The sequence below is a fragment of the Myotis yumanensis genome, unplaced genomic scaffold, assembly GCF_028538775.1.
Source record: "Myotis yumanensis isolate MYYU_CA2020_CCGP unplaced genomic scaffold, mMyoYum1.0.hap1 SCAF_7, whole genome shotgun sequence".
Lineage (NCBI taxonomy): Eukaryota > Metazoa > Chordata > Mammalia > Chiroptera > Vespertilionidae > Myotis > Myotis yumanensis.
This window is the reverse complement of record NW_027223758.1, coordinates 51,228,867-51,247,400: the sequence shown is the minus strand read 5'-3', so window position 1 is coordinate 51,247,400 and position 18,534 is coordinate 51,228,867.

Here is an 18,534-nt window from a genome sequence, read left to right as displayed (position 1 = left end):
ATGATAGGTGACAGCGATGGGCACTTCTCAATTACAGGGAGCTCGTGATGGCACACATCTTGGGACTGGTCTCTGATTACGGAATTACCAATCTTTCTACCTGCAGTTGTTCCAAGTTTAGTCTTTAAGTTAAGGGGTGTTTCCCCTCTAAATACACAGATTTCAGCAGTAGCATTACCTGTGAGCTAGCTAATGATTCACACAGCTGTGCCTTTCCTTCAGCACTCATGCGCTTTTCTAATACCACATGGAGTGCTCCGCCAGGCAGGATGTCCCCAGCCCCCAGAAATCCCTCCTGGGAGCTGAGGGCAGGGACCAGACCTGGGTTCCTCAACACACAGGAAACGACTCTAATCATTTCCCATCTTACATATGAGGAAAATAAAGCTCAAATCGGCTAAGTAACACTTTGTGATTGCTGAAGCTGGGTCTTCAAGCCAGAGAATGTGATTCCAGAGGCTGAGTCTTAATACAGGTTCTTACACCGGTATTGGCTGAAAGAATCATCTCCATGTGACCAAATGGCTAATTTAAAACTTAAAACACACACACATGTTTTTATTGATTTTTTTAGAGAGAGAGAGAGAGGAAGGGAGAGGAATAGAGAGATAGAAACTTTTGAGAGGGAATCACTGATCAGCTGCCTCCTGCACATCCCCTACTGGGGATTAAGCCCACAACCCTGGCATATGCCCTGGCCAAGAATAAAACTGGTGATTTCTTGGTGCATGGGTCAATGCTAAATCACACCATCTGGGCACAAAATTCTTAATTTTAGTGGCCAACCTTACATTATAAGTTGCATATTTTGGTTTTGATGTTCTTGAATATATATATATTTTACTAAAATATATAAAATATATATATATTTTACTTCTATTTAGGGCCAACAAAAGAAACACAGAAAAGAAGAGAAAAAAGAAGTCTGTGTATCTTCATTTGTTCTGAAAATGTTAGTGGAGGAGGTTTCTTGACAGGAAATCAGTGTGAGGACGGACTTCAGGATAGGTGTGGGGAGGAAGCTTTAGAAAACAGATGAATGTTTATAAGTTCTTTGTCTTTTGGGGTCAATGGACATGGGTATTTTGAAGGGCAGAATATGAGATGAATGAAGGGCAAGGAAATGGCAGAAAAACGGAAACCATAATATGTAGAAGGTATTTTTTTTCTCTCAGGCGTCCCCTTCCAGTGGGTTCTCAGGTGGCTAATGGAGGAAACAAACAAATCGATGGCTTTCACCAAAGTAGAGCAAACAGCAGTGACAGAAAGTGGAGCAAACGTTGATGATACCTGGGAGTATTAATTAAATGTGTTTGAGTAAGGAAATAATACGCACAGTGAGCATTTAATACAAATCCTATAAGCAGCAACTAAGCACATTCTAATACGTAGAGATAATCCCCCAAGTAAGCAAGACATGATATATTTGATTGGAATAACTGACACAAGAAGCCCCTACAAGAAAAATGGTCCCTGTATAGCAGTTAAACCAAATTGGACACAGTGAAGCTCATTAAGGTGATAAGTGGGGCTTCAGGATTGGCAGGCCTTATACATTACATTGACCTTCAGACAGACAAAATCCAAGCTTGAAAGCACTAAAGAGCATGATGAATGTGACAGGAAACCCCTTAATATTTTTCTCTTTTTTTTAAAAATATATTTTATTGATTTTTTACAGAGAGGAAGGGAGAGAGATAGAGAGTTAGAAACATCGATGGGAGAGAAACATCGATCAGCCGCCTCCTGCACATCTCCCACTGGGGATGTGCCCGCAACCCAGGTACATGCCCTTGACCGGAATCGAACCCGGGACCCCCCAGTCCGCAGGCCGACGCTCTATCCCCTGAGCCAAACCGGTTTCGGCAATATTTTTCTCTTTATTTGGTAGTTTTACACTAAATCTGAGTTCCATTTACAATTCTTTGGTTTTTGGTAACAGTTGTCTAGCATCTCCGTCCAGTTTCCTCTCCATTCCCCACTGGGCCACATAGGTAATTTTCCCCTCTTCTTTTCTGTTCTGTGCAGGGAAACAGTCACAACTTGCTTAAAACTTTGGAGTCCTTTCCCATTATTTGTAGATATGGAAAAAGTATCAACGTAGCTTGCATAGCCTATGCCTACTTCCCCTGTCTTCCTGCTTCCCCCACCAGGGTGGCGATTGCCCCAATGTCCTGAAGTGTCATCCACAAAGCTGCCTGGTTTTTAGGACCAGTGCTAGCTCTGACTCCTGAAGGGAAAGCTCTTTCCTTTCTCACCTCGTTCACTCTTCTCAGCTCATGCGTCACCTCTTCAGGAAAACCTTCTCTGACCCTCCAGACTAGAGACTCACTGTGTTCCAAGTCTTTCCTTAGGGCACACACTTCAATTGTGTATTGATGTCAACACCTTTATTCCACACAAGACCAAAATCTGCAAGGTCAGGAAACCATCAATTTGCATCTCCAAACTTAGCACATCGTCTGCATGGAGTGTGCTGTAGGGTATGTGTCATTACCTCGTACAGAATATGGTGTAAAGTGTCATCACCTGTATGGAGTATGGTACAGAGTATTTGCCATCACCTGTGTGGAGTATGGGGTATAGTATGTGTTATCACCTGTATGGAATATGGTGTAGAGTATGTGCTCATTACCCGGCATGCATTAGCTCATTTAATTTATAGGAGGGAGTTGCTACTATAATCTGGAGTTGCTACTGAACCTCACATGGTTCAGATGAGGAAACCGAAGCATGGAGAACATAAGTAGCTAGTAAAATGTAGACAACAGTTAAGCCCAGTCCGTCTGTCTTCACAAAGCACATTTTTAATCATGGTGCTGAACTGTCCTTTGAGACAAGGAACTCTCTCCTGGACTTACCCCCTTGATTTTATGCCTTGTTTCACAGGACTGCAGCCTATTTAGTTATGCTCTTAAGCTTGAGTGGCATCTTCTCATTCCTTCTTCCTTCTTCCCTTCTTCCTTCTTTCCTTCCTTCCTGCCTTCCTTCCTGTCACTAAAGATTTTCAAATGTAACATATACTGGGTGCCATGGTTGGACATAGGAATACACTTCTCAACACAGAGTTGAGAATTAGTTTCTGTCTAGATGTATTTATATTTACCATGTATAGCAATCAATTATCTATCTGTCTATCTATCTATCTATCATCTATCTATCATCTATCTATCAATCTATTATGTATCTATCATCTATCTATCTATCATCTATCTATTATCTATCTATCTATCTATCTATCTATCTATCATCTATCTATTATCTATCTATCTATCTATCTATCTATCTATCTATCTATTTATCAATCATCTATCATCTATCTATAGCAGTGGATAAGAAAGGAGAGACCTACTCCAACAGGGAAGCCAGTCAGATTAGACAGGGTCATGCTGGCCTGCTGCTCTCTGTGAAGTCACCTACAGCTCTTCCCAACAGACGGATGGGGACATTAGCCCAGACCTCTCACTTGTCTGGCTCTGGGTGAATTTCAAATACAAACCCACCTCCTTTCTCATTCATTTAAGAACAGCACTCAACAGCATCCCAGCAAAGTGGCCAGATGAAAATCTCTGTGTTCCTCATGGTCAAGCCACCTCCACGGGAGGCCAAATGGGCAGATGCTTCTGCGGGAGGTGAGCTCCCCGGGCATTTACTGGCCTCTTCCTCCAGGGTGCATGGCCACCTGGCGGTGTCTCATTTCCCACGAGCTGGCTTTAAGCAAGGCCCACTAGTTTTGCCTTCGATGAAAGAATGTACCTTTTGGAACCTGACTTCAGAGGCAGCATCATTTCAGGACTTAAAAAATTGGGGTAGCAGACCACACAGCCTGGAGCTGGTTCAGTGGAGCCTGACACACGGAATGGAGTGAAATGTCTTTTGTAAGGCCTTGAAGCAATGAGGTACTTCCCTTTGGTTATGTAATTGTATATCTACCGCATAGGGCATAAATATGAGTTGTTGTTCTAGGACTCATGGAAAGAAATGCAATTTGATCTCTTTTTAAGCACCATGTTCATTTTTGCAGGAAGATTCAATTATTCCCCCACTTATGAGGCTATAAACGAGTGAGCTGGGCCGGCTCCTCATACCAGCCCCTGTCATCGCTATTCAGATTAGTTTTCGCTTTTCTAAACTGGTCTGCCTGCTGCTCCTGGAGGCCAGCCAGCCTCTCGGAAGAGATGAAATAATCCTCCCCTCACAACTTCCTACATGTTGTGCTATTTTGTTCTCTCCCAAATGTCACCCTCTCCTCACATACACGTTTCCCCCGGGTGAGGATTCCAAATGTCTCCGTGGCTGGTGTGTCTGTGGCCGGCCATGTGGGCAGTCCTGCTGCAGATGCTGAGCTCAGGCCGGGGCTTTTCCATCACAGGGAGGCAGGAATCACGGTTTACCCACAAGTGGACCCCTTTGCTTTGTCAGAAGCAGAGGCAGAGAGAATCATGGGAATAAATTCCCAGGCCAGGCAAACGGAATGTGGGGCCTGGCAGAGAGCAGGTCATGCAGCCAGCTTCAGGGACCCTCGCATGTGAGCGCCATCCGGCCCACACTTCCCTTCACTCTGTTGGTAATAGACTTGCCTTAAAACACTTTGAGACCCCGCCAGACATCTGGAAGACAGGGACAGACACCCTGAGAACATCCTTTCCTCTTGTATGTTAGGTGTGGAACATGGGTAACACACATTGCACCTGCCTGCGTGTAGGTCCTGGGCGGAGGGTTAAGTGTAAGGAGATTTAAGGTACCCTACCCATGCCTCATCTTTCCCACCTCTAGCATCTTCTTACTCTGATTTCTCCATATGGCTTGGGCACATCGAGGCAAATTCCAGCCTGCAGACACTCAGCAGCATCTCCAATCAGCATCCCTGCAGCACTGCCGGCCCCCACCCCTGATTTCTGAGTGGTAATTACACTCCTGAGGTTAAGTTCCTGTGTGTTGTGAAGTCAGTTTAGTATGGTTGGGGTTGTGAGTGGGTGAGTGTGGGGTGTTTTTCTGCTCCTGCCCCTCACTCACACTCCCTAAGCTCTTTAGTGGAAGAAGCCCAGCCAGTGAGAGTTCCTGCTTCTCATGCTGGGTCTTAGCTCCTGTGACACTTTATCACCTGGGGAGCTGTGGGGTCCTCTCAGAGTCACGTCCTGCCTGACCCAGTGAGTCCGAGTCTCCATGCATGGGACGATGACACCCAGGCAGGGTGTGTGTCGCAGATGTGTCCCAGGTGGCTTCAAGGTGCAGCCAGGGTTCAGGACAGGTACACCCACAGGTGGCTAAACCCTTGGCTTCTCACTTCCTAAGGATTCAAAGAAGGGATGGGACGTTCATAGATACAGACAACTAAACAGATAAGTTGTAAAGCACTGTGATAGATGTGACCAAAGCTCTGTGAGCGCTGACTGTGGAGCCCAGAGGAGGGACTGCATGGCTCACCAGGAGAGGGCAGAGAAGCCCCAGGAGATGGGGATTGAAGAGCCCAGGCTTTCTCTGGGAGAGGCGGCAAGGTGGAGGGAGCAGCAGGTGAGAAGACACAGGTACCAGTGAACCTGGCAGGACAAGGGCAGTGATGTGGGCGGTGGCTTGGTGAGAAGAAAGTCTCTCAGAGCTGGATAGGGGCCCCCTTGTGCCTGGATTCTTGTGCCAAGCTCAGCTGTGTCCTAAGACCAGGGGCAGGTGGAGGTTTCACAGCTGGATGGTGATGTGGAGAGTGTGCAGGAGGTGGACAAACTTGGGGTCTCGGGTGCTCCTGTGGGCCTGGATGGGTGAGGGGTACAGAGAGGGTGGGGAAGACTGGTCTCACAGCACGTTCCCTGTAAATGGGTTTCAGGAGCTCAGAAAGATGGTGGCTCCCACATTTGGGGGCAGGGCATCCGAGTAGAGGGTGATGCCATTAATAGAGGTTGGAAACAGAGTGGGGGTGCTTTCCTTCTTTTTTTTCTTTCTTTTTCTCTTTTTTAGGAAAACAAGAAAATAAGCTTAGATAAGCTTAGATTTGGGTGTGTTAAGCTTACAGTGCCAGCCAGACACTGAGGAGGAGGCAGCAGGTGGTTAGTTGCATTGTGGGTCTGGACTGCAGGTGAGCCAGCAATGCAGACAGAGATTGGGAGCCTGGGCATTTGGGCAGAACTGGAGCCAGGTTAGGGCGGTGGTCCCAGGGGAGAGAGGTCAGCCAGCAGAGAGGGGCATCTCCTGCAGGGTTCTGAGATCAGAGGGGAAGGAGTGTCCCTGAGGAGCCTGGCAGGATACTCAGAGGGAGGGAAAGGGCACTGAAGAAAGCGAAAGATTTGTAAAATGCAGACCTAATTATGTCTCTTCCTGCCTATAGGCCCACAGGGGCCTGTTGTGACCTGGGGTTCAGGTTTCTGTTTGTGGGGGGAAAGGTCCAACTTAACCAGCCCCTTCTCTATACCGTCACTATCCCTCAGTCATCACGCATCCCACTCTGATGGGGCCACATTGGGCTCTTTATGTCCCTGAGTGCACCAAACCCACCCTGGGCCATGGAATTTGCATGTGGTTTCCTCTGAGTGTCATACTCCACCCTCCATAAGCTGGTAAACTCCCACTCAGCCTTCAAGTCCCAGCCAAAAGGTCATTTCTTCAGGGAGTTTTCTCCTTATTCCAAGGCCAGAACATTGTATTTCCTTTACAGAACTTGCCATGGCTATATTTCTATGAGGAATGTTCATAATTACTTGTTTAATAGACATTTCCAACTAGATTATAAGTTTATTGAGAGAAGGAAATCACGTTCATTTTTCCCCCATGCTTAATACAGTCTCTGAATGTGCTAAAAACTATGTGCCTTAAAACAATTAGATGAAAAACAATGCACATTGAGTGTATATTAAAACATAAAAAATTCAAGGGGTAAATATATATATATATATATATGAATCAAGAAGGATAATGGTTAAAGAGTAAGCAACTCTACTGGCCAATCATGAAGTCACTGTAGCTTCTATATTAAGAGCGGTCTCATTAATGTGAGGCAGAACCAGGTTTTGTAGAGTTGAATTATTGAATTTCAAACAAAAATGGAAACAGACTCCTCTGCTTCATCCTCTCCCAAAGAAGTTACCTTCATTCCTACCATCTTTTAGTAATCTCTTATTTCTTAATAATAACAGCAAGAACAACTATGATTTATTCACCACTTAATCTCAAAATCTCACCCTTTTCATGGCTCCTAAAGCATCGCAGTGTCACTGAATTTTCCTCCTGGTCTCTAATCTTAGGTCATCAAAATGACAGGTTCATGAAATGTTTCTTTCATTTTATAAATATGTTGCTCAAAAATCTCCTGCAGTAATGGAAGCCTCATGGCAGGTTGTAATCTGGTTCCCAACTCACTTTCCAAATTTCTCTCCCAGGAGGAACCCTGTGCCCTGCTGCTTTTCAGAACTGGGCTCTGAGTCAGGGTCACTTAGCAGAGCCTCTGTGCCCAGCACTATCCAGTATTGTCATCTCATTGCCTACACAGCCCCAACTTTTCCTACAGGTCCAGCCCAAGTGCGAGCATCTGTAAGAAGTCTCACTGTAGCTATGGTGACTTCAATGTGCTGATAGTCTTACTGTCTACACCATGTGATCATGGGTAAATATGCTTCCGCACTCCTAAAGGTGGGGGCTAGGTCTCTTTGGGAGAAAAGGCATATTCTGTCTACTGTGTACACAAATAGTAAGCAGATTTTCAGAATTCAAACCAGGAAGAAACACCTAATGTCAATTAAAGAGATGAATGACAAATATAGGTTCAACACCTTCAATACATTGGAGATTATATCTGTGCTGATGAACAAATCAGTTTGAAGGTAGAACAAAACTGGTCAACTTGTAATATGTAGTAGCATGACCTTAATGTTCGTGCCCGGTGCCTCTCTCCCTTCACATGTTGAAATTCTAACCCCTGGTGTGATGGTATTTGGAAATGGGACCGTTTGGAGGTGATTAGCTTATGAGGGTGGAGCCCTGATGATGGGACTAGTGCCATGAGAAAGGATACCCTCCACCCCCAGCCATAGAAGACACAGCTCAAGGTCAGTGTCTGTGAAGCAGGAAAGGGCCCTCACAGACCTGGAATGTGCCAGTGACTTGATCTCAGACCCCGAGCCTCCAGAGTTGTGAGAAATAATGTTCTGTTGTTGATAAGCCACCCAGTCAGTGACATTTTGTTATAGCAGCCAAAACAGATGAAGGCATGTAGTAAACTATAATTATTTTAACCCTGTAAGGATCTCTAGAACAATAAGTATGGCGTAGGAATTTTCTAGCATAGGGTTTCTCAACCTTGGTTTCATTGACATTTTGGCCCCGTCATTTTTGTGTGTGTGTGTGTGTGTGTGGGGGGGGGGGGGGGGCTGTCCTGGCACTATAGGATGATTCTCAGAGCCCACTAGATGCCAGTTGTGACATTGCCAATGTCCGGGGGTGGGGGGCACAGAGGCTTCAGTTGAGAACACTATTCGAATCAAAAGGTTTAGGCCATCAGTGACATTCACACTCGTGGAAGAGGCGGATTGATACCCTCTGTAGCTCCTCATTCAAACAGAAGTTGGCTGTGCTGTGTGCAACTGCCTTCAAGAGCTCTGGTGTGCATCCAGCCCTGGGGGACACCTGGAACATGACAAAGAGCCAGCTCACCTCCGCCTTGGCAGTGGCCTCCAGGATAAACACTGTCTTCAGTATGGGAGCACCGCGGAGCTGGCTTTCTGCACCCGCCCTTCTCACCTCCTCTCCAGCAGCTGGTGCTGGGGCTCGGCTCCCTCCCTCGTGCGTGGGCCTTGTGAAGCAGCCCAAGGCCCTGCCTGGCATTGTCCCGGGATGCAGAAGGCACAGCAGAGGAGTGTCAGCGAACTTTAAAGTCGGAGGTACGTATTGGAGTTCAGGCTCTTTTATGGTCTGCGATTCCAGGGCCATCTGGCCACCCGGACATTGGTCTGACTCATTAGTCAGGGAGACATGAGAGCGAGAGTGGGGACGCTGGGAGTTTAATTAAGCGTACCTCTGTCCTGGGCAGGTGCCCAGATGCTCCGTGATGGGCGAATCTGAAAATCAATCACAGCAGTGGGAGAGAGACAGGGTAACACTAATGAGCTCAATAATAATCACTTGTAAAACACGTCCTAACTTTGCAGGCGTCCTGGGGGTTGGTCCATTCTGAGATCCTAGGAAACCTGCGCGTGGAGATGCGGGCGGAGTAACAGGAGCCACGTGTGGGTCACCTGGAGGCATGGTCACTGCTGAGCCCAGGGTCTCGAGAGACACGAGGGGACCCCCGGGGAACCGGAGCAGGGCTGCCCAGCCTGCACCGAGAGTCATTTCCTTCCATGAAAACGCAGCCCAGTCAGTTGTGGGGCTGAGATGCACGTGGAAACGGCTTCCTAAACTCAAGTGCTCCGCAGAGAGCGGTGGAAGGTACCCCAGGCGCAGCGCCCGCGCCAGGGATGGAGAATCTGGTGCTCTTCATGGAGGACAACCGGCAGTGGTCCCGGAGTAGGTCCTACCGGCCAGAAGGGGCCCTTGCAGATGTCCTGGGAACAAGGAGTCAGGTAGGTGCCTCAGCTCACCTGGCTACGGGGGGTGGGGTTGGGGGCGACGGGAGGGGGGAGGAAGGAAGGGTCGGAGAAACAGTCTCCCTTCCAGTTCCCCTGCTGCTCATGGACAGGCCAGACCTGGTGGGACCCACCAAAGGCTGGTGGCCGGGATGCAGCCAGTACCAGGCGTTTGGGGACCTTCAGTGCCTCCCTGAGGGGCCTGTGAGAGCCTCCATTGCCAAGGGCACTGCTGGGTGGTGGGGCCGGCAGTCAGGAAGAGAGGGTGACACGCTGGCTGGAGAATGAGGGCCCAGGACGCACCTCTCCCTGTGTCTCACCAAGGCCTCATCCCCCAGTGGTGGCTCTGCCCACCTTCCATCTTCCAGCCCATGCAAGTTCTCCCTTCTCTGCCTTCGTGATTGTGGTAAACTAATAAAACATAAAGGTGGCCACTTCAACTATGTTTAGTGCACAACATAGTTACACTCGTTCACATACCGTTGTACAGCCATCACCACTGTTTCCAAAACTTCTTCTCTCACCCCAGTTAGAAACTCTAACCATGAAGCAATGACTCCTACCCCTCAGCCCCTGGAACCTCTAATCCAATGCTTCTCAACCTTGGCTGCACATTAGAATCACCTGGAAATCTTTTTAAAATCCTGATTTCTGGGCCCCATCCTCCGGAAATTCTGTTTCTTTGTTACTAATGTTGTGGCACCCCATAACAAAGAAACAGAATTTCCGGAGAATGAGGCCCAGAAATCAGGATTTTAAAAAGATTCCCAGGTGATTCTAATGTGCAGCCAAGGTTGAGAACCACTGCTCTAATCTACTTCATCCTCTAGGAATTCACCCATTCTCGATTCTCATGCCGTGGAATCCTATAGTGTGTGATTTCTGTGGGTGGCTCTGTCTTAACACACTGCTTAGTCTTTATCAGTACTTCATTCCTTTTGTGACTGATGCCATTTTATTCTGTGGATTGACCACATTTCGTGTATCCATTCACCTGTCAATAGACATGTGGGTTGTTTCCACCATTTGGTTACTGTGAATAATTCTGTGACAAGATTGGCATACCTGTTTTCAGTCCTCCTGGGGGCGTGCCCAGGAATGGAGTTGCCATGTCCCATGGTAACTATGGTTGGGGTTGTGAGAACCATTTCAGCTGTCCCCCACACCAACCTGGAATGACAGAGAATGGGGTTCTGGGGAATGTAGTCCCTGCCCTGGGTGAGCGGGGCCTCACTGACCACACAGTCCAGCATACACCTGGCAGTTCCTGAAATGTCCTGGAGAAGAGGGCTCTGCCTGACGAGGTGACCACACTGGCACCGCTGGAATTTGGACCAGAGAAAGCAAAGCCCATTGGCCAGTGAGAACGTTGCAGACAGTCACAGACTACCGAGTGCAGCTTGCCCGCTGGCACTGGCGAGCCCACCATGCACTCTGTCCAATATCTCCGCCCTGACTCACAACCTCTTGGCAATGTCCCTTTGATCCCATAATGACTTAGATTCTTGTTTCATCCTCAGGTGGTAGGCTTACACAATACAAATGAAACGAGGAAGCATAAAACTCCTGCTATAAATTTAGGCTGTGGAGAGTGATTAACTGATTAATAAAAACAAAACTCACAGAAATCCTGCCAGGGGTTGAGGTAGTAAATCTGAATGGTTGTTTGCAGTTATTTCTGGCCCATGGCAGGGGATGTGTAAAAAAAAATGTGGGCAATGGATTTGGTTATTTGTTCAAAATAACTGATAATCCCTGATGACTTTGTCCCAAAGTATTAATGAGAACTGTATCTTTAACTGTTACCTTTCTTCATTTAAATGTGTGGTCCAGTGATGAGGACAGGGTTAAATTATGCCATGAAGATGTGGCTGGGGAAGGGGTTTGAGGCCAGGCTTGAACACCTGCAGCCGTGCCGGGTCCCTTGTGGGCTCTGCTGGGAGAGGGCCTGAGTCTCAAGCATGTTCCACCTACAGTCTCAGCCCCAGTGGGCTCAGAGGGCTAAGTCTCCCTCCTGTGCACTTAGGGCCATTATTTTGTTCACTGGATTCATTGAAATATGTTCCTTCATCATGTAGTCACCATGTAAGCCAGAGTGAGAATTCACCCTCTCCCACAATGGAGAGCAATGCCAGCCCCTGGCTCTGGGGTAGAAGGCTGTTTTCTGTCATTTATCAGCTGTGCATCTTGGACAAATATAGAGCCACACTCTGTTGGCCTCAGTTTCCATGATTCTGAACTAGAGTAACAATACCCACCACATGGTTCTCATGAGGATTACTCAGGAGACATAAAGATATTCACACTTTGGCTAACAGTGCTATTTTTATTGAGTTTCTGCACTAAGTACTTAACATGAGGGCAGAGGGACTTCAATGGATACCTCTAAGGTGACTGTCTGCCCTTCTAGAGCTCAGCCTGGGTCATGGCACCTCAGGGTGTCCTTCAATGGAGGCAAGGGATGCACCCTCAGCTTTCAGCATAGTCTTAAAATAATCTGCAAAAGTGTAAGAGTCAGGATCTGGTGATTTCAGGAAATGCTATTGTGATCCCTTTCATAGACTCTACTATCCTTTCTGGAACTGAAGGGGTTCGACAGGCCTCCTCAGGAGGTGCACTTGGTGTGTGAATTACTTTAAGCTGAAGGCAGTTGAGACCTGTGGGCTCAGGAGAAATTTTACCTCTCTCGTAAAGGAGGTAAATTTGGGGCCTTGCTCATGATAAGAGTTATTACCAGAGACAACTTTCTATGGCCCATCTATAGGGCAGAGTAAACTTTAATTACTGAACACCTGCTCTTATCAGCCTTAAAATGACCTTCATCCCCTCTGAGAGCCCAAGGCACCTTACCGCATCCTGAGTTCAAGAATGTCATATGCCTTGTTTTAACTTTCTGTCTCGCTCACATATGTGGGGTTCCCATATGTACATATGTAATTAATTTTGGTTATTTTCTCTAGTTAATCTAGTCTGTCTCATGTGGATTTAATTATCAGACCAGCTGAAAGAACCTAGAAGGGTAAAGTCCCCCCTCCACCCAACCCCTGCCCTCACAACCAACCTGAGCTTTTTATTTGTCCGGGAGTATTGGCACAGGCAGTGTTAGTGAGTCCCATACCCCTGGCCCTCTCCTTCACAGCAGTTTCCCAGGAAATATGGGAAACGTGAGAGGCTTTCAGCTGTTTTGCTTGGGGGAACAGGTGCTACCTGATTAAGGAGTGGCTCCATTTCAGACAGCCTTTCAGCTCATTACTTGGATTGAACTGATTTTACCAATACTGGACCTCTCCAACCAAGACACAAATTAAATGCCTGTTACACACAGATTGACTCATGGACATTTTATTCCACTTGTAACCAGGGTGAGCTGGTAATGGAACTCCGTCCCCAGGGGTGCCATAAACAGCACAATAAACTATCCGCTGTGAAGTTTGCATCTTTTCCTATAAAAATGCATTTGAATTTACAACAGCTGCTATTATTCTGTCCAGCTGGTCTCCTAACTCGAATTCCACCTCTAACTAGGCAGTGGAAGAATTTGAATCAGGTGGGTAGTTCATCCTATTGCATAAGTACGAAGGCACTTTGGAAGAATGTAAAGAGGCTATAAAAATGTATTAAAATTCAAAAGGTTTAGATGGCAGTTATGTTTATTCAAATGTAATAAATGATAGATTGAAGTTGTAGTTTTTTTTTAGACTACACATTTTCTTTTATATGCGTGACTTCCCTTCATATAGTTGCATTTAGCAAATCACAGAGCATTAATAAAATATTTGAGAAAACAAAGAGAATATAAATTTAAACCCAGATAGCTTGTTTTTCTTTTGGCCTTTTTTGTTGTGCCTACAGAATGGAATGGACATAAGATAGATAGACAGGAGGTAAGAATCTCTAGAAAAATCCTGTGAAAATTCCTACTGTTCCACATCTCTCAGTTCACCTATCAGGCAACATCGCCTTCAAAGAGGAGGGAGAATTATATCACACCTGACTAATTTTAGGTATTTAAAAAATATTTTAAAGTTTTTGATGACTGGATAAATGAGTTCTTGAAATATTGTGTCTAATTAGAAATAAAGGTAAAAAATACCCAGATGGATTATTTTCAGATTTAGAAAGGCAATCATTTTTGGATGCTAAGACATTACTGAAATTAAAATGTAGATTTTACGTACTTTGTATTAAGCTCTTTGTAAAGAAAAAGAAAGCAAGATCCCTATTGAATTTTCAAGATGGTGCCGTAAACAATGATAATTAATTGGAGAATTAAAAAAAATCAAATGCTCTCTAAGATAGAATATACAACTTTGTATTGTTTTGTCCTTGGGGACCATGACTGACAGTTTCTTTGTTTATATAACTAAGCATTTAAAAATTAAGATCAACTAATGACTTAAGTTGTCATAAACCAAATGACAATCATTAGAAAAGGGGTTTTAGCTCAATTAATATTAAAAGTCATAAATATCATCACTCATTTGCAATATTTCTGTGGCTGCAAACCCAACTTCATATCAATATATTATGCTGAATCTAAATCTTGGCTTATTAAAGGAATAACAGATGTAAAAGACTGGAATATGCCATCCCAAATATGTCTCTTTGTCATAAGGAATACTTTGAACTGACTTTTTGAGAAATAGCAGACATAGGAGAAGCTTTAATAACAGAGTATAAGTTGTCCTGTTGTAAGGGAAATTTACATTTATAAAGGAATTCTTCATCCATAAGGAAGGGTGTCTTCTTCTCTGTGCCAGGAAGAGAAAGATGTCTCTAAATCCCAAGAGATCTGATCAATGGAGAAGGCACTGACTTAAGTCTGTAGAAAAACATTACTCTTGCTTACCATACTGTTCCTAGACACTTGCCCATAACTTGCCTCCCACAGCCTTCTTTTTTTGATGTTGAAGCCCAAGTTCTGGCTACCTCTTTGAGTTATTCTTCCCCAAGTTTCTCCCATATTTAAGTGGGATATACTGTTAATTGTGGAGAGCAGCTACAGTGTTTGGACAGGTTCAAGCCTCCGACTAATGAAGGCACAGTCCTCTCATGGCTACGTACAAGTCCCAGCTTGGAGGGCAAAGCCCTCCCAGCACAATTAATGCCAACAGCTATGGTTTTAAGCTTGAACCTATGGTCCAAACACGTGGCCCCACGTGTCTGAGTGATGTGGGCTTGATAGAGTTCAGGTGCATGTAATTGAGTAGGATCGAAACCCACGAGAATGTGGTAAACATCTTGACCACGCCCTTACTTTGCCTTATAGAATCTGGCTATAAAACAGTGGTTCTCAACCTTGGCTACACATTAGAATCACCTGGGAATCTTTTTAAACTCCTGATTTCGAGGGCCCCACCCCATAACAAGGAAACAGAATTTTTGGAGGATGAGGCCCAGAAATCAGGATTTAAAAAGATTCCCAGGTGATTCTAATGTGCAGCCAAGGTTGAGAACCACTGCTATAAAATAAAGACATGGCTTGCAGTTCGTGGCGCTGTCGCTAGCTCTCCATCAGAGAGGACAGCGTCCCATCCAGGCCCAGCTTTCATTCTCTTGTCTGTCTTTTCTAAATCCTTCACCACCCCCACTCACATTCACCCTCGGCCTTGCTGGTGCGGCACAGTTAATAGACTTAAGTTTGTTTTTCTCTTGTTAATATGTCTGTTATTAACAGGGATACTAGCTTAGAATCTAGAGGGGTAGAAGGGAAAGGTTTTTTCCCTCCCTACATAGGAAATCCCTGCCATAGATAGTCACATGTTCTTATATGCTGTCTGCTTTTCTTTTATGCTTAGAATCTTAAAATGCATATCCTGGACTCTAATCATGATATTTTTCTTCTAAGCACTTAAAAATTACATAAATACTATTCATTGGATAAAATTTAAGTCAGTAATATTCACTTATGATCTCACTCAAAAGAATCCTAGCTGGTTTGACTCAGTGGATAGAGCATTGGCCTGTGGACTGAAGGGTCCTGGGTTCAATTCCTGTCAAGGGCATATGCCAAGGTTGCAGGCTTGATCCCCAGTAGGGGGCATGCAGGAGGCAGCCTAGCAATGATTTTCTTTCATCATTGATGTTTCTATCTCTCTCTTCCTCTCCCTTCCTCTCTGAAATCAATAAAAATATATTTTAAAAAGTCAGACAAAATAATAATTAGGTTTGTGGACATTTCAGACTTTATAGTCTTTCCTCCAACTATCAATTCAGAAACAGAACAGCATGTTATTATAAAGACTTTTTGGTATCCTGCTCTTTTCAGTGAATATACCATAAACATCTTTCCATACTGATAAATATACATAAATGTTATCATGATAAATGAAACTATCATTATATGACTTGTTATTCACAATTTACTCAAGTAATTGTCAATTGTTGGGCATTTAAGTTGCTTATAACTTTTTCTTATTATAAAAAGCATGATAAACACCCCCTGTCCCTGTGCTTTCTTTATTACATAGTAATTTGCTTAGGATAAATTTTTAGAAGTGGAATTTTTGGACTAAAACATTGTATATCATTAAAGTCTCCACTAAATTGCTCTCAGAAAAAAATCTAAAAATTTGTAATTTTTAAGTTTTTTGGGCCAATTTTAGAGATATTTATTGCATTTTATTCATTTTCATTTGTACTTTTATTAGTGAAGAACATTTTTTAATGTATTCATTGGAAATTCTTTTGTAATTAGTCTATGTTCTTTACCTATATTTTTTTTATCAGGATGTCATCTATATTATTTATTTCTAATAGTTTAAAAACATATTAAACATATTAATCACATGCATAGCATATCTTGTGTGGACTTTTTCTAGTTTGAATTTTAATTTTTAAATTAAAACAATTTTTGGATTTTATGCACAGGGGTTATACTTTTTGAAATACGTTTTAGGTGTTTAAGCTTTCAGTCTTTTCCTCTATAGGTTCTGCCTTTCATATTAGAATTAAAAAGCCCTTTCTCACAAAGTTATAGGAACATTCACCTATATTTTCTTTACTTTTTATGATGAAAATTTTAACCAACCTAACATAAGAAAATACGAATTAAAGTTTCCCTGAACTGGTTCCTAATTTATTGAAAATCTGTCCTTCCTTATAGTTGGGAAAGTCTGTCCATACTCCCTTTCTTGAATCTGCTGCCCAATTAGCAGCAGGCACAGGCATCCACCCTAACCCAGGAAAAAGGGGTGTCTTCCTTCAGGAATGCTATGAACCCTTTCTTCAGAGCCAGTGACTCAAACTGGACTCTTTTGTACCTGGGTTTGAGGCCTCAGGATCTCAGCCTCTCTTCTGATTTGAAGCTATTGCCCATATTGGATGTGCTCCTAGAGCTTTTTCCCTCTTTTTTCTTCCCATCTGCCTCATCACATCTTCCCTTTCTTGCTGCCCTCTTATGAGAATTAAACTGTTTAGCCGTGTGGGGAAACAACCCAGCAATTCTACAAGTGATAGACAAACAGAAGCTATGGAATCCTCAAAACATGGACCCCAGACCTTAGTCTTCCCACAGAGAACCCAAATCCCTATTTACCATGCCCTAAACTGTCTTGCTTCTGATTTTAGGGGACACCAAGGTAGCAACAGCATGTTTCTTTGCTTGGGAAGACGAGTTACACCTTGGAGGCCCTCCTTGCTTGGGTGACACTCGGTGCACTTGGCCTTTTCAACAAGGAGCCCTCTGGGCATTTTCTCAGATTCTACTCCTTATGTGGAAACTCAGTTCTGTCAACATAAAAGCCGTTCAAACATGTGGAGAATTTTTGTGAATTTATTTGAGCCAAACTGTTGACAATTGCCAGAAAGTAAAAATCTCAACAGATTGAGATAATGTTCTAGGAAGTTTTGTATCTTATTTTATACATCATAATAAAAAGAGAAGATGTAAGTGGGTTGCATGAAATTCATTGGTGATAGATTAGGGAGGCGGAGGAAAGCAATGCAGGGGGAATCTCTGGAATTGGATAAAAGTAAAATGATAGGCACATTATTTTTTTAATCAGGTGAATACAGAGTAGTTAACAGCCAACAATTAACTCAGTAACAGTGAGGGGATTGGTGGTCTCTGCAGAGCGGTGCCTGTACTTTGAGGGGTCTGGAAAACAGAAATTACTTTGACATTTCAAAGGTATGTTATCATAGATGCAAAAAGACAATAGACAGGCTTGATTAAGGTGAAAACTGACCTTTGTCAGGGAAGATTCTAGTCCAGGACATGACTACCTACCATAAACTGCTTTCAGTTAAAAAGTTTTCATTTCAGAACAACCCATGTGGTTACCTTGGGTCTCTGAGTTTGTAAGGCCACCATGCAGGCCTTTCCCGAGCTTGTCAGGTTTAGTATATGCCCCTTTTCATCCACAGAGCCCCAGCATGTGGACCATGTGGAGAGGCTCTGGAAGGTGTGTGTGTGTGTGTGTGTGTGTGTGTGTGAGAGAGAGAGAGAGAGAGAGAGAGAAAGAGAGAGAGAGAGAGAGAGAGAGAGAGAGAGAGAGAGAGAGAGGAAAGTGATAGACATACACCAAAGAACAATAAGGCTCCACCTTGGAAATGGATCTTCCAGTCCCAGTTGCCCCAGATGAAGCTGCCCGTGTACCAGAGGTGATCTGCCCAGTTATAGGCCTTCCAGAATTCCCAACATACAAATTTTGGGCAAAAAGGATTAAGTCCCTCAGTGTTGGAATAGTTTGTGCACAGCAATAGATAATTGGAGCAAAATTGTTTTAATTCAATTACTAATTATTTACCAAATATGCACCACTGATTCAGGTCATTAGCATAATTTCTATAAGCAGAGAGCATTCGAACACTGGGAACCATTGTAAGACTACTATTGTTGTTTCCAACACACAATCTCCATTATTTTGTGTCCTTCTTTGGTTGACACCATGAAATGGAGAATTTTTGAAATTCTTTCTCCTTCTTACTAATATTTAGTTTTTATACCCATAAGCACTTAATCATCAGTTAATTCACTTAACAG